The 22,359-nt window shown below is 37.7% G+C and overlaps 1 long non-coding RNA gene across 1 annotated transcript; it reads left to right on the top strand.

Annotated features, from left to right (window-relative positions):
* Positions 1-207: 207 nt before the first annotated feature.
* LOC117244236 lies at positions 208-1,798 on the top strand. Its single transcript, XR_004496924.1, has 3 exons — positions 208-285; positions 1,172-1,362; positions 1,592-1,798. It is a non-coding gene; the product is annotated as an uncharacterized LOC117244236 (long non-coding RNA).
* The last annotated feature ends 20,561 nt before the right edge of the window (positions 1,799-22,359 follow it).

Below are 22,359 nucleotides of genomic sequence, written 5' to 3'. Positions count from 1 at the left end.
GTATAACTTAAAAAAACCCCACAAAAATCATATTGCTGTGGTATAATTAATGACTCTGTTTCTCTCCTGAAATAAAAGCTGAATACCACATGATTTACAAGGCACTACAGGCATTGGGGCTTTGTTCCTTTCTTTCCAGTGCCACTACTACAAATAGGACAAAAAAGGAGGAAAGGTCTCTTCATGTTACCCTGCTCCAGGCCAGCTGCACACCCATGAGTGTGGTCTCCTCCATAACACCTCCTGACACTCATGTGAGACAAAGGAATATTTCAGGACTCCAATGTGAGTACACAGACCCTGGGCTGAAATGAGATCTGCCTGCTGTCACTGCCTAGGGGATGATGCCATAAGTTTCTACTATAAGTTTCATCTTCAAGAGGGGTCTGTTTTAAGACAACACACAAATCTTTAATTTTTATTTTAGCAACTCCCTTGTTAGCAAATTATAAAAGTAGCTTTCTACTGTAAATCTTTGCAGCTATCATCACACAGTATCTTGGTACACATCTGAAATTACATGAATTTATTAAATTTTCCAAATATAGGAACTAGTTCTTTAAATTCAAACTGCTGATCAGCTAAAATGTTCATCTCTGGAGGTCCCACAGTATTATGACAGCAGCTATCATGTCCATCGAATCAAAGTGAAAGGCAAGAGAAAATAAACCCCATAATCTTAGCTCCAAATTAACTTTCAACTTCATTTGGAGGGGGAAAAAAAAAGGGAAGAACTACTCCCTTAATTACAGACTTTCTTTCTTTCTAATTAACCAGAATAATTGAAGCATGACTTCTTAAAAGCCTCTTGCCTAACATCTCCCACAGTGGAAGCTTTTTGCTATCTGCCAAACAATATTAAGTCTTGAAAAACTTCTGGCTGGATAATCTGCTGGCTAATACTACTGCACAGGGTACACAGTATCTTTCTTAAAAGCCCTCGTGACTTCAAAAAGTATAATTAAACTTCTGTTGGTTTTTCAACTCTGATTCTTCCAAATAGAATAACTAGAGATTGCAAAAGAGAAAATATCATCTCTTGATAATTTAAAATTCATAGAAGTACTATTCAAAATCTTCTTTTGTTATGGCTTTTATACATTTTTTGAAAAATAAAACTTTAATGGTAATGCTATTATTTAATAAAAGCTTTTTTCTTTTTTTTTTTTAGGAACACACATTTCATTGTCATGGTTTTCCCTCATCCTGTTAAGTAAAATGTAATAGTTCCATCCAGTGGTCTTCCCCAGCATTGCAGAACAGAGATCAGAAAGTAAAGCGAAGACATCTTTGCACCAAACTAATTGCAAAAATGACCTAACATCAATGGGAAGGGCAGAAATGACTTCCTGAACTCACACAGTAAGTGTTTAGTATTGTAGCAGCATGATCAAATCAGTTATATAATTTCTATTTGCACAGCACATCTGAAAGCAGATTTACCTAGTTACAAGTACTTTGAAATTGTAATGTAAAATAAAAAATATACTTAATTTCTTAATTAGGATAAAAATTCATACTTCCATCATGTGTTTTTATAAGTAACTCTGAACATAAAAAACCTGTCTTTTCTAATTTTCATAACACTCAGCATCCAGAGGATCCAATACAGAAGTCACTATGCTAAAAAACGCAAAAGCACAGACAAAGAGACTCTCTCCTAGGATCTCTCAAGCATTGTTTATGTCCCCCAAATGTTTCAGCTGGAAGTGTCAATTCCAGATGTATTGGTCACAGATGACTGACAGCAACTTCTGTAGCTCAGATACAACTGGGAAATAAAAAGCATAACATTTTTTTTACTGTCTCTCTGACCCATTGTTTCTTCAGCACTTGGAAAAAAAAATTAACAAATATGTCAGTGGAGTCCATTTGGCATCTTAAATGACAGGGAAAATGTTTGCCATGTGTGCACACACAATGACCACAGAAAACACCAATTAATTTTACCAAATTGCCCATAAATTAGAAAGGCAGAGCAGGAGCTGGCATGAGGTTCAGGTAGCACACTGCACATTTTGGTGTGGTGTTAGCAACTTTCACCATTGCATTCATAAATATTAGATCCTGTTAACTCTTTCTGGTGTTCTGGATAACCTTCCTCTGACAGCAATGGTTTCTGCTTGCCCTGTTCCAGGTCATTAAGATCAGTCAAATTCACAAGACAGAGATCTTGACCTTGTCAAATCCAGTCATTCAAAAGACAGTTTCAGTTTGGGGAAAAGCAGAATGTGAGCTGCTATTTTCACATTCCCTGTGAACTGGCACAGACACAGAGTCTTTGTTATTAAATAAGCATTATACTCCTCATACAACTGGGTTCCTCTATTCTAGCAACCCATGTGGTGCTGCTCATCTTTCCTCCCTCTGCTCCCCTTCAGTGCTGCTTCAAAATCCATAAGATCCAAGCACAGGATGCATTATGAATAAAGCTCTCTTCACACTCCTTTCTCCATATAAGCCCTGCCACTAACTTAGAAGCCATTTCCCTGTTCAAAGACCAGCAAAGTTCCCCAAACAGCCAAACCCTGGTGGTTCTCATGCTTTTGTATCAGCAGCTCAGCTTGGAGCAGTGACAGCAGCTGCTTGGGCTGCAAACACTGCTTTTTCAGAAGAGAACCATCAAATGAACAGCAGTCTGCCCCTGGCTGCTCACTGTATCCCAGAGGCTTGCCACTATCCTAGATTTTACACTAGGGGGTACAGCAGACCAAAGCAAACATTCAAGGCTGCTTCAAGTTCAGCACAACGTTTTGACTTGAGAATCTAGATTTACCAAATTCAGCCACTGGGAGGAGTGTATCAGTGCAGACTTAGGCAGCAGGGAGATGGGGAGAGATTGAACTGCTGAAGGAAAAATTGTACCACAAAAGCCACTAAAAAATGACTAACTGCTGTCTTCTCTCAAGTAGTCTAATTAAGATTTAAATAAATAGAAAACTATACCTCTTCCAGCAAATCCCTATCAACAAGGTGGGGCAGGTGGTTCCTTGAAATTCAGAATTGTAGGAAGACCACCTCAGGACTTACACTGTCCTACCAGTAGCACACCCTTGTAAAAGCAGCTCCCCATGGGCCCAAAGTCCCATTTCTCAGTTCATTCCAAACCCCTGGGGTCCCACAGCTCTGTGATCCAGGCACCAAGCAGCCTTTGCATTTCTCACCTTTGTGCACTGCATCTCCAGCCCAGTATCAGGGCATTTTATGCTCTCACCACTAGAGATATTTCTGTGACAGAAATAACTCTACCAAGTACAGTATTAGGCACAAAGATATTAAAGTGGCATCCACAAAGGGCACATTCATTAAAATGCTCAGAGCTGACAAGTCCAAGTGTTTAAGCACCTAGACACAGCCCTGAAATGAGAGTCAAAAAACAACACAGACTTCAGCAATCACTTGTCTGAGCAGGATTTTACCAATAACCTCTACTAAGCGTGTTTGAGCCCTCCAGATGTTAGCTCGCACATCTGTTTCAGCAACACTGACCTACAGAACTGAACCCTTACCTATAACCACAGACATGTCAGTAAAACAAGGCACATAAACCCTTCAAAAGCTTAAAAAGCATGAAACATTTAATCAAGCAAGGGGAAGAAAGGGGACATACACATTGTCAAATACTACCAACTATCACTGGATGTAATTCAATAAAAATGAACTAAACATTGAACTACACTTGAAACCAGGATTGAATCTGAGCATTTCCCAATACAAAAAAAGGCCCAAGCCATAAAGCTTACTATCTTTACTCAATCTCACAGCCCAGTGTGTATTTTTAATTTCATTTTTATATAAAGCAGCTTTCACAGGCCTAACACAGGGGGTATCCAAAGGGCTTTCCTGAAGCAGCACCCTGTGAGGGGAATAATTTTAGGAGTACACAAGCAATAACAGGGGAAGTAACCTCTTAGCTCCAGCTGACACTACCACCAAGCTTGAAGCTTCACCAGTTATGATGTTATGATTCTGCATGTAAATGTTTATGGTTCCACTTTAAATTTAACTTGGTACATTTTGATAAACACATCGTTTATCAAAAGCTTCCAAATATGATTTTTATTGATAAGTCAATAATGGAATGTAAGGCAAAAATCTGGATTTATCAGGCAATGAGATTGACACAGGAAGGTACCATCTTATCCAGGGCAGACCAGGTATTCCAAGATGCTCTTGGAATTCAGTGTGTTGAGTAGTTAACCTTTCTGTAACAAGCACCATAATCTGTTTCCTTGGATTAAAAACAAAATCCTCCTGTCATCATCATGAAAAACATTTTTGTAACAATTTTTTTCTCTATAGTCAGGACTTCTTCTAGACAGTTGCTCTAGTTATGACATTGAAAATTTATTTCTATTCATACTGATGTTTTGTATTCACTCCTTAATTGTTTATCTAGATCAGAGAAACTACAAAGTTCCACAGGTCATTTTTTAACTTCTTATCACCTGATTGAGCAGCCTACAAGCAATTAGAAATTGGCAATGGGCTCTGTTATAAACACACTGACATATAAATATCTACAAATTCCTAATCTACTGGAACTGGAGAGCACTCACTTTTATTCCCTTTTAAAATGTGAAATTCTAGGTAATTTTATTCTTTAAACAAAACTAACACAACTAGTGTTAATAAACCCAAACCATAGTACACCAAAGCCAATTACTTTAAGCTAAGTTTAGCCCTTCCACACCATATATACAAGCATTAAAATCTGGAAATAAAAGTCCAAAATTTAATGCTGTGTGCCCAAAAAGAAACTGAAAAGTCACCATCCTGACTGTCTTGGATATCTCAGACTTGGCACTCTGCAAAGAGAGGAAATATTTCATCTCAATCTCCTTCCTCCTTTATTGCTTGCTTGTAAAAATAGATAAAACTTGAACAGCTCAAGGGTGTTGTGAAGGTAAATTAATTATTTTGAGAGAAGCTATTCAGATATTACAGTGATGAACATCATGAAAAGCCCCTGAGGAAAGGAATCATTTTGACTACACGGTAAGGATCTGAATAAAATGCAGGAAATGAGGCCTGAGGCCACATGTTGTACAAAATAGTGAACATCTGTTCATTAAACAAACTCTGTCCATCCAAAAACCTGAATAAGGCAAGAATAGTTTGGAACAAAAATAGCATGGGATAACACAATTAAGGATTACTGTAAAGCATACAACTGGAAGCAAACTTCTGTTGCAAGAATCATTAGCCATACTTAGACTATAAACTCCTTGGCTTTTCTTTTTTTTTCTTTTTTTGTCTTTTTTTAAAATATTTTTATTGCCTGCTGCATCCTTGTTTACTTTTTCAGTATTAAAACCAAATTCCACTTTTTTCACAACCAGTTTGTCCATTTATAGATGTTTGCATCTCATGTACAATAAACAGACTGGGGGAGTAAATGGTAGCAGTTGCTACCCTGTGGGTTTTTTTTGGGATAGAATTGGCCAGAACGATTTCACACGTTTTCTGACAAAAAGAGTCAAGAATGCAGAGCATTTCTGTGGGCTCTGGAAGCCAACCTGCTCTTGTGACAACAGACTTGTCAAACTACTCCACTCCTCCAGAAAAACTTTGCATTCTACCACAAATCTCAATCAGTCCTGTGTTGTTTTTTACTCCCCACTTCTTAAGTCTGTTTTAATAGGAAGCATAGATCTGGAAAAGTTCAGGATCCCCTTCTAGTCTAAATCTATCCCACTCTTTTGACCTACACCACCCAGTTCTGGGAGATTCTTAGTTCCCTCTCCTGCATTCCTCAGTCTAGACACCTTGTGGCCACCATTTTAACCTCCAACAATATCTGTTTTATTTTCCTAAGCACCAGCTCACTTTGGTGCCTGCTCTGAAAACTAACACTCCTCACCTCAATCACCCACGTGTTCCCATTTATCCATTTTGAAATCAAGATATGTTTTCTGTTTCCCCCAACTCCAATGCCACTGCATTTCCTCCTTATCCCAGGTGTTTGACAGTGCTGTCTGGCTGCCACTGCTTATTTACATGTAGGATCTAATTCAGAGTCCATTCCAGATTCATTTCCAACCCAGTTTTTCCTCTCCTCTCTCTAGATGTTTCTTCTAGTCTGTATTCGTATGGAGATCTCACACACACTGCTAAAGATAAACATCTTCCACCTGAGTGATGAAGTCAACGATTATCTCACTAGTTTCAATATTTACTAAAATATTTAACTTTATCTCCAAACTAAAAAAAGAACAGAAAAAAATTTCTCCCTTCACAAACATTTAAAGATATCAAATTAAGCTAAGAAGTTAAGCTTCCACAATGGAAATATGTTCAAATTCACAGGACTGTTTTATCAACACATATAAAATCTGAATTTTACTGATAGTTTTCAATGAGAAAGCACAGACCATAAAGTGACATTATCCCAAATGTAGCTGGAAATGTCAGAGCAGTAGAATTTACAGTACTTCATCCTTGCATGATGCTAAGCCAGGCCTCAGGAGGAAGGTGCTGTTGCAAAACCAGCTCTGCAGCATCTCCTCAGGTGTGCATTGCCTTCACTGCACACCTGGCCTTGTGCAAGGAGCCTGGGGGAGGTTCATGGAACACCCAGCCCAGGTGAAAACACCACCTAAACTTGCACAGGCACAAGACACTGTGCCAGGAGCTCTTGCTAAAGGACAGAAAGGTCAGTGCTAAAAGTTGGTGGGAGCTGGGAGAAGCAGGCTTGGAGTTCTGCAAGCAGTGGGAAGGTCCTGGGAGGTCCCAGCCCCACACCAGCCCTCCCCTGACCTTCCTTTATTTCCTCAATGCCTAAAGCCCATTTTCCAAGAGAAACACCTCATCCCTTTGAATGGAAAAGCCTCCAGGAATCCACTGGAGGAGACAGCTGTACCTTCTCTGTGCCCCTGCCAGGGGCAGGGGGAAATTCCTGCTGCTCATCATTGTCACACAGCTGTGACAGCCAGCAGCTCCCGAACAGAGTCCTGGGAAAAATCAAAGCTCCTGGAGGAGTTTCAGATGGTGCAGCAGAGGAGTGTTGATAGGGCATATCAATGCCAGCTGCTGCCCTGCAGAGGCAATAGCAATCACTCTCAGAACTCCTTCAGCTCTTCCTGGGCACTCCTGAATTTCAGGGGACTTACATCCACAGTGGAAGGTGTTAGGCATGACCAAATCAGATTAATATTGTGTTTCAGAGCATTCTAGAATCTTGCAAACAGACCTTTTAGAACAAAAACCCAAATAATTCTGAAGTTATTTAAAGCATGACTTAGTATAGAAAACGAACTCAAAGAAAGCAAATTTTACAATTTCCAACTCATGCAACTAAGTCAGCCGTTTCTCTATTTTATATCAAGAAATAATTTTTCAGCTCAAATACATTAACCCCACATCTCCTTTCAGGATCTCAAGCTAAAACTTTGTGAAGTACTCTTTTGCAAAAACAGAAACCTACAGCTTCAAGTGATCAAGTAATTTTGGTCAGGCCTTAAACAGGACAGTGTGAAATCCAAGCAGATTGAGAAAAGTTCCAATAAGAGAAAGTAAGAAGAAAAATTGGGTTCACACACCTTGGACTCAAAGGTCACAGAGATTTCTTTTATCACAAAATACGCCCCCCTGAAAAAATCTGAACCTCAATTTATATAGCAAGTTTTTATAGCAAGCACCTTAATTTTCCTAACTCCAGATTTTGGTGGGTTTGGTCGTTTTTCCCCTCCTCCTTGAGAAGTACTCCTTTTAAAAAAAAAAAACTGGCTGAGAAAGCTGCCCTAATTAATATTCAGTTCAGTGATTAAGCACTCTCCCAAGTGACCTATATGTGTAATAGCATCAAGTACCACCTGCTCAAACTGTTGTTTTGCAGCGAAATATTAATCCCTTGTACCTTCTGTTACCAAGCTTGGATGCCATCTGAAACTCAAATGGGAATGATTCATTGCAGATGCTTTGTAAACTCACTGAAATTTGTATAAAAATGTAACAATTATGGACAAATTATTTGAAATAATGCAGTGCAAAAGGCAGGCAACAGAACTTTAGATAATTCCTTCCATTTGAAGTTCATTTCATAATATGTGATGTATAATGTACAAACAATTTTTAAATAGAAAACAATTTTTTTCAGTTTTTGCTTTTAAGTAAATATTGCATATTTTCTACAAACAATGTAAGGAATATAGTTCAATCAAATTGTTTATTTCTGTTCTAAAAGGTGTCAAGATAATATTTTATAAAAACCTATTGTTTCAAGAGTGCTGGTATAGAAAGCTGCACTTTACATGTTTTAATTTGTAGCCAGAACAAAATACATTAATAACTACAGCATATTTTCTATATGCACTGTGGGTAGAAAAATCATTATATTCCTGCCAACATTACATCTCTCATGCAAGCAAAACTGCATACTTCAGATGTGTTTGTGTTCTTGATGGCACACAAGTGGAAGGGAGAAAAGAAACAGATTCAGATAATTGGCAGCTCAGCAAATCCAAAGGTCAACATCTGACTTCACTGACTTCAATTGAGAGTCTTCCCATTTCACACAAGTGTTTATTCAAAAAAAATCCTCACATGATTTCTGTCTTTTGTCTACATATCTAAGAAACCCCTAGACCTCAGCTTCAGTAAATGCTGGTAAAGCAACAGATCTTACAGAAGATCTGAAGGCAGGAAGTGAAATAGATCCGAGTAAAAAAGGAAATTTTGCAAGCTACCTAAGGAGTTCATAATGTAGAGAACAAACACTAACTTCTTTGAAAGTATTCTCAATGTATTCCTAACTATGTATTCCTATTATAAATGTTTTCCTTTGTCCTGTGTAAGCTGGAGGTCAAACAGAGGCAAAGTAACAAGTCATAAATTACACACAAACAATTTTCAAGACCACAAGTTCTGTATTTAGAGACTAAACAAATTAGCAGCAGAAAGAAACATATTCTATAGTAAGAGAATATTTATTGCAATTAAATTTAAAAGAAAATACTTTCTAAGACGACTCTTAAGATAATGAGAGGGGCTCAAAAAGAAAACCAGACTATCCAGGGCAACTTGCAAGAGGGCTCAGTTTTGGACTTAGCACTGCCAACAGCATCCATCTACAACAGTAAGGAAGACAGCTCCCTAAAATGTGTACTAACATCACTTCAATTTCCCAGTTCTTCTCTCTAAAATGGGTTGCACTGTACTCCACCACGTTATGGGATGAAGCCTTAAACATCTGTGGTGGATTCTGGTATTACAGCATTGCAAGCAGGGTAAGTACCTAAGCCTTGCTGTATAAATGCCATGTATCAAAGGATGTGTTTCCTTTTTACAGCTTTGTCTTTACACAGCTAACCTTTGGGGACTGCTGATGAAAACCAAACACCAAAATCTTGAAAAGCAGAACAAAAAAAGCAAAGATTCTATGAATGCCTTAACTAACATTATCCTCCCACCATCCAACTAATGCATATTGACTTGTGTGTTTCATAGGGCTCTAAATTTATGTGACTTTTACAGAGGGAAATTGCAGGCTGGTTGCAAAACACATGCAAAATAAAACTGCTCAACAGATTCTTTGGAGCTATGCATTCAAATACTTTCTTATAATTTTGAATGGAAGCTACTGATTCAAATTAATGAGATGTATAAAGATTTCTTTTTGAAAGACATGAGGAGGAATTACATAGACAGCTCTCAAAGGTTAATTGCAGCTGAATCCTTAGATATTCTGCCTTTTCTGAGCTGTGAATGGCGGAGACAGAGCATTTCCACAAACTGGATGTACAAGGAAAGGAAAGGCTTGGCAGAAATGACTGATGGGGTGAATTCTCTCAGCCAGCCCCACTCTTTGCTCAGCCAGCTTCAGTTCAGCTAAATAGTATGTTTTAAACCATGGAGGCTGAGACCAAAAGATCCCTTACTGCCCACAATCATTCCCACAGAAGGGACAGCAAGACCCAAATTTGTTCCAAGATTCACTAAAACACTGATTTTAGCAATGTCTTCCCTGTCATCTCAAAATGGAATTATTTCTGTGGTTATTTTTGCTCCTGAATAGTAGTAATATCTTCCACCTACATAAATAATAGGCATTCTGATTTCTGTATTAATACCTAGCTAAGCTTATTTTCCAAGCAAATAACACCACAATATTTGAAGTCACCAGGCAGTACTAGCTTATGGAAGAAGAGAAATTTTGATCTGAAGAAGCCTCCAAGCAAATTACTATTGAAATATAATTTAGAAATTGAGTATCAATATGGACTGAAACTAAACCATAAAAGAAATAAAAATATGCATTAATTATTTAAGTATTAATTTATTTAAAGAAATAAAAGTATGCATTAATTATTTAAAGAAATAAATGTACATATTGCTTATAATTAATTTTCTTCAAGATACTTAAAATGTGTACTTTGAACTTGCAAACCTCTTTTGGTAAAAACTTAGCTTTTACTATTTTGGTAAAATCCTATTTAGTGAAAACTCAAAAAGTTGATATAATAGGATATAATAGGATAGGATGAAAAGAGATGGGAAATAAAAAGATCACTTCTTATGTATTAGTTCATGCTGCTGCATTATTTAGAGTTTTGTCTGAAAAACTTATTACTACTCACACTTACTAGCTATCTTCTAGTTTTTATGAATACTAATTCAAGCAAAAGGCTTTTCATTCAATTCAATTTTCCCTTCTCTCTGCATTTCAAAGAGCCAAAACACAACTAGTTCAGTTTTCAAATCAACTTTGGATGCTAAAATGGAGGTTTCTGGAATATTTTGCCAATGCTGATAACAAGACCATTCTGTTCAAATATTTCTAGTAGCTCACCAGCTGTCACCCAGGTGTATGAAAACCATTGCAGCTATTTAAAGGTGTATTACCTTATTCCTGCCCAATGCAGTTATTTATATATTTGCATTACCCACAGGAAAGGCACTGACCTCCTTAGGGATAACACTAAAAATAACAGCCTATAGAACCAACTTTACCATTCAGAAGTACAATGTTGCTTTGCTGGTATTTCAGATTTAACAATGGTTGTGTGAGACATTTTTTCTACTATTGAGTCTATTCTACTGCTAGTTTCCAATCCAGCAGTGAAATCTGAGCAAAGCACTCAGTAATGAAGTAGGAAAAAAAGCTTTTCCCCTCTGGCTTTTGTGGAATGCTGCAAACTTTTTAGGAAAATAAATGGTGCTGTGAGAGTATTACCCAAATGCAATCTGACACTACAGAGCTCTATCAAGCCCAACTTGACTGCCTTGAATAAAAGCTGAGACTTCTTCAAACGTCTCTACATTAAGAGGGGAAAGGAAAAAATAAGTCTGACAGTCACTAGCTGCTGTGAAGATATTACAAACATCATGTACAAGACAAGCTTAGAAGCACTGAAGAATGGTCTTTTCCCTACAGTTAATGCATGACAGCTTTGTCTCTACCTTAAACCAAAGCAAGTATTGCATATATAGGATATATAGAGCTTCACAAAGATAGATAAACTAATATTCCTTCTACTCCTAGTGTCTCACAAAGACTACAAAGTTTTGATATGTATACTTCACATATTTTCCTGTATGAAAAAGCAATCCAATAAATGGACTTGAATTATATATATATAAAATAATTTCCCTACAAGAAAGAGCCATGCCTCAGGAATACTGACCCTACCACAGGGTATGTGCCTTAGTGCCACTGACGTGGGTCAGCCACAAAGCAGGCTGCTGTATTTCATCTATAAGCCTGTAATTTGAATTCATTTTATGATGATAAATCCTAAGTCCTAATATGCTAAATCATGTACATTAAATGCAGGAGAAGTCACTGTGACAATCTATCAAAATTCTTTCAAATCAAGGCCACAAAAGTAACCCCATTTTCATACTGTAATAATTTTACCGTGACTCTAAGTGACTATTAACTGAGTGAAGTCAACAAAAAGACTCAATTTCATGGGATATTTCCATACCTGACAGAGAATAGTTAGGACCTTTCAATTAAAGTGATTATCCCTTATTCCTCCCTTTTATAAAAGTAGGTCTTGAAAATAAAGATGACCTAATCAATCACTTCAGTTTCATGACTGTAAATCAAAAATTATCAAGTTCAAATAAAATAACAAACTTACAGAAAAAGATTTTGTCATGAAAACAATTTTTGAGTTTTCCCTTCAGTTCTTACCCCTTTGCAAAGGACCATTTTCATTACATTTTTGTACTTTCCAAGCACTTGAACATATATAAATTATGACAAAACCTAAGGAAAAATAAAGATGCATTCAGTGTTGCTTTTTCCACCAGAAACACAGCGGAACACAAAGAGAAGAGCTAACTTCCAGACAGGTATATTCATCCAGTAACCCACAGTGCAACAAGACACTTGCCAGGTAATAGAACCTCCCTCCCTGCCTTATTACAACTCCACATTCACCTGCTGAGGACCATATCTAATTCAGTTAATGAAGACACCAAATAATGCATCACCTCTCCTTGCTTACAATCAGTTTTCATTTTCCAAGTTGTCTGGACCACTTGCTGTGAATTGCAGTGAATGCTGATCTTTTCCCTCTTTCTGCAAAGGAAGCAGAAGCTCCACCTTCCTCCAACATTAGGAGGAACCAGTGTATCACAACTGAGCACTCAGCTGCTACAGATCACTTTTGCATTCATCCCTCAATTGCCAAGTGTCAGGAGAAAAGTGTTTGCCTGAAACAGAAGAACTAATTCAAACCAGCGTAAGCCATTGATGCCTTAAGTTTTAGCTTTCATATTTTTCAGAGTCCGTGCTGCCTAGGTGAGTAGCTTTAAGCTCCATATTAAGTGTTAGGGAGCTCTTTTCACAGAGTAGGTGGATAAAACAATTCCTTTCCTAGCTTGATACCAAAGACAATCATTACAAGTTTCAGGCCCAAAAGCACAAACAACAGTGGACTGAAGAGAGAAAACAAGAAGAATGCGACTTGATAAACTGAAGCTGTAATTGGACAATTAACCCTGATATGCAGATGGACCATAACTTATAAAAATGTGAGGCTTCATGACCAATCATCCATTCTGTGACCATTTTTGGATCTATCTTGGGTGTAGCCCTGGCCAGGCTCTTGTACTGCCCAAGGTGTATCCTTTAAGGCCTTTCAATAAATACCTGCTTTATTCTTAACTCTGTCTAGCCTCTGCTCTAGGTCAGCCTTCTCAAGGCATCACTATTTTACAATCAATCAGTCTGAACAGCTGGATTTATGTAGCTATTTCTCTCAAGGCTTCAAAACATTTACCCATCATTACAGTCTGAGCACCTGCCACCTATAAAACCAACAACAGCTGGGCAGTGCAGGGGTCCAAGAGCCACATTCACTATGTGACCACTGTACACCAGCCACCCACTGAGAGGTACCAAGCTGTGTTCATCATGTTTACTATTAATAACACAATTTGGTTTGACTCCACTGTCTCCAGAGCAGGTCAAAGCAGACAGCATATCAACTTCCCAGCACCTAAGGTGATCTTCAGAGGTTGTGTTTTTAAATTGCAAAGTACTTCGATCACAACACACACTAAATGGAACAAGTTTTATCATTCCTAAAGCAGCCCTTGAACATCACTCACTACAGTCATAAATACCCATTTTCCACTTTAATCTAAAATTCCAGATAATGCACATATTACAAGTGCATTAAAATGCTCTTAACCTGATTGTATTTCTAAAGGTTCTGAAAGGTGAATAAATGGGTAAAATGTGTTACAGACAAGTCTGAAAGTGGAAATTTCAATTTTTGAATTATTTATGGAAAGCAGCATAACAAATAAGTTGAGTAGCATTTCTTTCTAACTTGAAAAATTAGTCTTGTTGGCAATTTTCAGGACTCAAGCCCAAGCCTACCTTTCCAACAAAGCAACTTCTCACACACACTTCCCACAGCTCTGATGCCAAACACAAGACCATATCTCACACAAAACAATTTTGTTTGGCATTAGAGTTGGATACAGATCCTTGGTGGGGAAAGAGGTCCCCCAGGTTACAATAGAGGCCAGAGGATGCCTCACTGCACAGCCACCAAAAGAGCAAACCCCAAGAGGTATCACAGGCCACTGGGGGAGACAAATGCCCTACAAATCCTTGGGAGTTTATATCCAGCACAGTAGTTTCTAGCAGAGCTTTCAGGGCCTCCACTTGCACTGCTGATGAAAATTAAGAATCAGTAATGCTAGAAATTATTTCAGCCTTTTTCAAAAACTTTCTAGTTTCTGAAATAATACTTATGTAACACCTCCCTAGGAAAAGATTTTCAAGAAACTTTCTACCTACAAATACCATTATTCATTTAAAGAAAAAACAGACCTTGCTTAAAATTTACTGTGTAACACTGTGCTTAGTATTTATAGGGAAAAAAATTGTAAAGCTCTTTATCTTTGCAGGGACACAAACTAAGTTGTGCGTTTTGCTCCCAAGACTTGTCAAGCCTTTCTTTGCAAAAAGGATACATTAAAAAAAGTGTGTTAATTTTTTCATCAAGTAATACAATAAACTCTCTATAAGCTAGGCTCAAATGCAAGTACAATCAAGTCCCTAGATATTTAATATTTTTCATTAGGTTCACTTCAGCCAGATTCTGAATTGATCATAAAAGAGTCGAATCCTTTTCCATTAGTGTCTGCTATCAGCTCCAGTCACATAAGAGCACATTATAGCTACTAAAACAAACTTTACATAGCATGATACATCAGGATTTAATGTGTGCAGAGAGAATAACTGGGAAAATAACACAAGATATGCAATATATGGATTATAATCTACTCAATAAGAAACTCCACTGGATTATTTTATTGTGAACTTGGATGTATAGAAGACCATTTTCCACTGTATTTCAAACAGAAAGTATCTATGGACACACATTCTCAACAAAAGAGGATGTGCAAGGGAAATGACTTAGAAACAACTGTGTATTATCAGCTAGTGCAACAAGCTAAGTAAAAGCTGAGTTAAATAAATGGATTTTCAATATTTGTGGCTAGAGGCTTCTGAATCAGAATACCTCAGTAATTAGCTCAGATGAAATTTAATTACTCAGAATTACCAGTGTCTTCATTAGTAACTGGCCCTTTGGTATGGATTATCACATAAATCTTTTTCCATACCAGCTCTAATTGAAAGTAAACAAACCAAAGCCTGGTGTAAACCCAGTCAACATACACAAATTAAGCCAGTATTTATGCTAGATCTTATTTTCTCTGAACTCCAATACCCATTTACAGTGCCTAATAAAGAATCAAATGCGACAGTAATGCTTAGCTGGTCCCCTGCCAAAGCGCTGGATGGCGAGTCCTTGCCTAACTTAAGGACATAAATTGATACAGCATTCTCCTGCTCCAAACCTGAGGCAGCTACTTTGCCCTAATCACAGGCTTCTCATTATGAATTAATCATGAAGACACATTTTCAAGACGTGCACGTGAGCAAGAGCACTTGGGAAGCTCCAGGGTGACCAGGGGAGCAGCTGTGCCAAGGGATGCCCTAGAGTGCCAGCATCCCTGTGCTCCCCCAAGGGAAAGCCCATGCACAGGGAGATGTCCTGTTGGGAAGCTGGTCACACTGCCACACAGCCTTGGTCTCTGTTGGAGTCTGAGATACACAGTGTGTGCCCTTGTTTCTAATACTTAGTTCTAGGATTCAAAGAAACACTGAATTTCATATAATATGAAATTCATGAGCATGTTTTCATGGTGATGCATGAAAATAAATGTTAAAGTGTAAGTGTGTAGATTAGAAAGTTTCTTAAATCACTGCGTGAAAAAGTAGTTTAGAGAACAGGAGACAAGATGGAGGATTTAGGGTGTTGTCTCCTGTCCTATTGTCCTATTACTATTACCCTATATTGGGTAATAGTAAGTGACTGGATAGAAAATACTGTAGTGCAGCACACAGGTGTTGGGTCATTGGGTCACTAAGAAAAATAATTTAGTTGGCATCTGTTAATTGTGTAAATGGACATATAAAAGACCTTGAAGAGGATCTTTGTTGGCCATTTTACCCTTTTCTATCATAGTGCACATAGCTCCTTGTACCTTGTAATGCTGATAAGAAAAAATCAACAACTAAGACCAAACAAGAGAAAACTGCCTCCCTCTCGTCAATCTTCAGTTCAAAGGGAAAAAGAACCTAATCCAAAAGTCCTTAACGAGACAGAGAGAAGTTTCAGATTGCTGATAGATGGTTGCTGCTGTTCTTGAGCACAAGATCTCCAGTAGTTTTGCATCTCCCCCAAAATAAGCATGAAACCCGCATGGGGAAGAGAGGAGGGGAGTCCCATGCAAAGGCTGGAGATGCCAGGTACAGGAAGCAACAATGACATCCCAGTCAGGTACCACAGCATGGTGCTTCTGCTCCAGGAGAGTGTGCTAAACACCCAAGGCCAGGAGTCACTACTTTCAAGAGTTATGTGGTTCGAGGGCATTTGAGGGGTTTCTGGGGAGAAACAAATGCTGTGCCCTATTCACAACTTGGTCAAGCTGCTAAAACAACAGCTTGGGTGATGGCATTGCTCCAGGCTCTGCTAATAATGTGCAATCAGGAAACTGTACACAGCATTTGGTACCTTCCCAGAAACACAAGATCATTTCTAGGACTAACTTCCTTAAGTAGCAGGCATACTTTCTTACCCTTCTACTGAAATACTATGCAAATCCTGTCCACAGCTTCCTACAGATTGCACATTAATGGAAGAAGACAGACACATAGAAAGTTTATATTAAAATTATTTAAATAATTAAATTCCTCCTGGAGCTATCAATAGCATTTATACACATGCACAATGCAACAAAATGAATAGTGTTTTATTATATGTGGGATTTCTCAGCATGATACAAGGAAAAGTTCCTCTGATGAAAGGGCTTGTAGCCAACCTCAAAATAGTGCCATAGAATGGTTTGGGTTTAAAGGGGTCTTAAAGATCATCCAGTTCCCACCCCCAAGACAGGGACACCTTTCACTAGACCAGGATGCTCAGAGCCCCATCCAGCACGGCCCTAACACTTCCAGGGATAGGGCATCAATGATTTCTCATGGGAATTTATGCCACTCTTTATTTCAGTTTATAATCCAACATTACTCTTAAGGCAAACCATATTACCATACTCACAGAATTCCTGTTGCCCTCTAGAGAAGGAAAACCCCCAACCAGTTTCTTGTACAGCATGTAGAAATGATGTATAATGATGTGATGTTAGCACAACACACTGGTTGCCTCCATCCACATGGATGTAAAAACCTGTGTACTTCCACAAGCAAACTTCTAAGATGATGAGAAAAAAGTTTTAAAATACCCATCACCATCCTTTATAAGTATTTCTACTGCAAATCTGACTAATTCATGTCTTGATTTACTTACAAAGTACTTGGAGCTTCCTTTGATATTAATATGTGTTTCTCATCCTTGGAGAAAAGTCATTACTACCTCTCAACAAGCTAAGCTAACCTAATACAAGTGCTCTAATGGAAATATCTGTTTTAACCTATGACAGTTATTACTGTGAAAACAAGGAGAATTAGAACCATTTGTTTTCCTCTTTCACAGTGAGAGGAGACTGCTGTCTTCAGCAAGATTGTAGAGCAACCTCACTGAAATGCTTTCTGGATTTTTCTGTGGAATTTAATTAGAATGCATTACTTCCCAGCACCACCTCAGCAGGAGCCACCTCTTCTAAGAGCTGCTTAGTAACATTTTCACAGGATTAATGTGTTTAGATGATCTGTATCCAGCCTTAGCAAAAAATCCCACACTGCAAGTTCCACACACTTTGAAATACAGATTCTCTTGTAGTGGTGTGCTAGAAGCTAATAATTTTATGCTGATTCTATAAGTGTTCCATGTAGCTGATCTAGAAAACACTGAGGAATACGCAGAATTTCTTCTTTTTAAGAGAAAAAATTGTTCAAACACATGCAATCTGTTATCAGAAAGTCACAGGCTTTTCAGTGGCTGGCCTTGTAAAGGACAAAGGACTGTATTAAACAAAATTTAAAAATGGTAAGATTTAGGAGCCAGCTGGGGTAAACAAAATAAATCACTGCTTTCCCTCAGAGCTGATGTAAAGACTGTACACAACAGAGGGCCCAAAAGTGGTCAAATGCTTTGCTATTGAATTATAGTCTTATCAGAATTATAGAAAATTTTACATATTTAGGCACTATTAATAAAATTGTAGTTGTCCATCTTATTTTAGGGCTTACAAAGTTAAATCTTGCAGGTGGTCACTTACACATGGCCTACGTGCATGACACCCCTCATCACATTTACCCTGAATGTCACTCATTTTCAGCTTGAAAACAGTCAAATTTAGCTCTTTAGGAGGGTTTGGGTGAAGGAACCAAGATTTCTCATGTGAAAAGATAGCACAAAAAACAAAGGAGACAAAATGATAAAGTAATTTGCTGTAGAAGAAATAGGTGCAATAAATGCACACAGGTATTTGTGACTATTGAAGATTTAATACTTATACTATTAAAAGCAGTAACAACACCAAGTCATATGCAATAAATAGAGAAGACACCTTTTGCATACAAATTAATATTTTTAACTTGTGGTTGCAAAGCTTTTTTTGACCATCAGATAGGGGGCCAGCTTGGCAAAATATTCATGGTTTCAGAGGTTTGAACAGAGCTGGAACACCTAACAACACCTGTTTAGCTGAACAGGGGCAGGCTGTGTGTGCTGTGAATTCACAATGTCTAAGCACACTGGAAGCTCAAACAAAGGATTTATCACAACAAATACCTCACTCCACACACACAGGGCCCATAAAGACAAAGATTTGGAGGAGCAGGGGATTCTAAAGCTTCCACTGCTTTTCAAGTCACAGATAATGACAGTGACCTGCCAGATGAAGGTAGCAGTTTCACAAGGAAGCCTGTCACACTTGTGTTTATTTTCCTTAGCAGACACATATGAGCCCATGCTGTGTACAGTGGCACTTCAAACACAGCATCTGCCTCCTGATTTGTACAAGAATGAACATATTTGCTAAGCTCATCTCCCCTTGATGGACGGCCCAGAGAAACAATCACAGTTTGCCTGTCACACACACAAATTAATATGCAAAATTACACTTGGAATTGCAAATGTTCTCCCCTCATATTTTTAAGACTAGAGAGAGTCTAGAGAGCAATGATAACTCTACATCTCCCAAATATTTGTATTGCAGAGGTGCCTGCAGGTGTTCCTGGGCTTCCTCTGCTAGCTGAGCCTGTTTTGAGCAGGGAGGTTGGCACAGATGACCTTTACAACCTCAGCTATTGTGAGAATGCCTGACCACTTTCTATATACTGCTCAACATCTTATCTTTCCTGCTTCAACTGAGATTTTAAGGAAAAAAAAATGTTAAATTACTTTAAGCAAGACACTTGAAGCTTTAGACTCAAGTGGACAGTGCTAAGTATAAACACTGTGAAACCTGAAGCCCTGTGTTTCTCAAAGTTCCCTTGGGAACTTTCTACTAGTCTAAAGCAAAACATCTAAAAGTTTTATAGCATGTGATTTATGTGTCTTCCCATTGAAGACAAATTTTCAAAGTGTACTTCATGAACAGATCTCTCATGTAAATGGGATTATTCATACATTTCAAATTAATAAATAAAATCTTGCAGCAAATCAAGCCAGCAGAAAAGTGCTTAGCACATACACATACATCTGTATCTGCAATCTTACAATATACATGAAAAAGAATTGCCCTGGGCTACTTTTCTATAATAGAGAAATATCAGAGGTTTTATTACTGGTAATGATCAATGCCAGAGTTTTTGAAAGAAACAGATTTCAGAAAGATCATAAAGGGCATGGCACACTTTGGTCTCTCACTATGCAACACAGCATTTCTTTTCAGCAAGATAAAACTTCAGTTCTTCTTGATAAGGTTTTGCTTTTATGGTTGAACCATTTCTGTATTATTTGCTAGAAATCAGTAACAACAACAACAATCTATCACATGCTATTATCTCCTACTTTTAGCACAGACTGAGAAAATTGAAAATATTCATTTTCACAGTGATAGGTTTAAATAGATAAGAAATAATCTGCATTTTCTACTACATATTAGAATAATGGGAACAACATTCTTCCCCATGTATTTTTAATGATATGACCCTACAACTATGAAGCATAGTCACAAAGCTCTGAAAAATCATTTTGCAAGATGAGAAAGCTGTGATTTATTTTTTCTGATCCAGAAATGAGCTGTCAAATTTAAATTGTTATGTAATTAATTGTGCATTTGCTAGCAATTTTTAAACTGTGAATGAAAAACTGTTCTGAAATTGCAAATCACCGAACACTTTCATCTAATACATGAGATAATTCTTTGAAGACCACTTTCCCTGAACTGAGTGTTAATGAGAAGTTCCTCACTTGAATAAAATGTTGCCCAAGAAGTATAACCAAACAATTTTCTTTTTTAAAAGATAGTATTTCTTAGCCATCACTGGATGGATTCCAGAACTGATGTTGAGGTAGAGAACGATTCAAAATAATTCTCCAGAGTGAGCACTGAAATGGCCTACTTAATTCTAGGCACAAATTGAAATTAGGTGATTCCCATGCAAGGCACTGCATAGGGCACTCTGCCTTTCAATTCCTACAGACCTGCAGAGTTAAACACTCTTTGGTTGCTCCCAAGTTCGTTCAAAGCAGAGCTAGCAGGGCTACTGATGACCTTTTCTCTTTCCTTCAATCTTCATGCCAAGAATGCCACTTTCCACCTCTCCCTGCCCCTTCTCCATCCTCACAGAACTCAGCAGCTACTGACCATCACTTGTTCTGATACATTTTGACACTTTTCCCCAGACTTTTTTCTTTTAGAAGCTGAGAACTGGTGTCCCAATTACCAAAAGTAAATTCAACTTGAGAGGACTTGTACTGGCTTTCTTCCAGTGAAGATTTGCCATTCCAAAACCTTTGCTGGGATTTATTTCTCCTGGAAAAGTGAGGATCTTAAACACAGAACAGCAAATGCTAGGAGGAAAAAAAAAAATAGTATCTGTTCCCAAACATCACACAGCCATTGCAGGACTGAAAGATGAGGAAAGGTTGATTTGTAGGAAAGTAGCTATTAATGCTGGAACCCAGGCTTGGCATCTTTGCTCTAATAAAGCTTTCACAGCACTTACTCATGGAGGGATCTGTTTTTAGAAAGGCTATAATGACTTTGCTGTTGGGTTTGCTTGGGTCTTTTTTTAATTTTGTTGTAGAAAGAGATGAACCCCAAACAGAAGCTGAATGGTAAAATAAACCTTTATTAAAAGCAAATGTATTTTAGTCCAAGAGATCAAAAAAAGCCTGTTTGAACTATGAGATTCCTGCACTATCCTTTTAGAGGTTAATTTCAAGTCATCAAGATCTGATAGTTTGTGGTTATGGTAACTTTCACAAAGTATATAAAAAATGAACAAAGACAACTGAATCATGAAATATTTTCATTTAAAATGCAACATAAATAAAACTTCAAGCTCTATCTCAATAAATATACATTAGGACACTTAGTACTTGTACATGTTCCAGGATAAAGTGTTTTATATTACATGCATTGTATCATTCTCCTTACTGCCAATTTTTATTATTTTTCGTGAAACTTACTACCACAATGACTGCCAAGAACATTTTTGAAGCCTCATACATTCTGTTAAAACATCAAGAACACCATATTTCCCAAAATGAAAGGCTTTAAATTTTATAAAGTGAAACTTTTTAAATTGTATCAAGTGGTGGTTTTATTCATATCCCATCATCTAATAAATAAATTTGCTTTTTGGAAGGGAAAATAAAAACTGAGTTTCAGTTGAGTGCCAGGAAATGTATTCATTCCTACAAAATGGGAAGTGAGTCCTAAACCACCTGGAGTAAAAGCAGCACCATCAATTATCTGCATCATCCAAGCTTGTTTCCAGGTGATGACATCTGAGGATCTCAATTACACACACACTCATTGGAAAATTCTCATTATTCAATGCTCCCTGGAAAGCCATTCTTGAGGATTTAACCTGTTGCAAATTGCAAACACTGAACCTTCTACTTCAAACAAGCCAACCACATAAAGTACACACATGATCTCAGAAATACTTTTCCTATAGAGCTATTTATGGCCCAATTAATGGCATGATAAGAAATTTTCTGCATCTTGAATTGTATTAGGTCATTAATTGAAGCATTTGACACTGAGATTGTCTCACTTTCTCTTAATTTTTCACATAATAAAAATATAACATTAATTTTGTAGCACATGTCATACTAGGAGGGTAAAACTACACTCAGTACCTGCTCTCATCTTTTTCACTTATTTTTGGTTGGTTAAGCAATGAGAACTGAAGGCTAACAGAGCTACCTGTGCTCTTTGTGTCTGGAACAGGAGACCTTTCAT

This window comes from Parus major, chromosome 1, assembly GCF_001522545.3.
Source record: "Parus major isolate Abel chromosome 1, Parus_major1.1, whole genome shotgun sequence".
Taxonomy (NCBI): domain Eukaryota; kingdom Metazoa; phylum Chordata; class Aves; order Passeriformes; family Paridae; genus Parus; species Parus major.
Note: the sequence above shows the minus strand (reverse complement) of the source record. Positions and strands in the feature narration are given on the sequence as shown.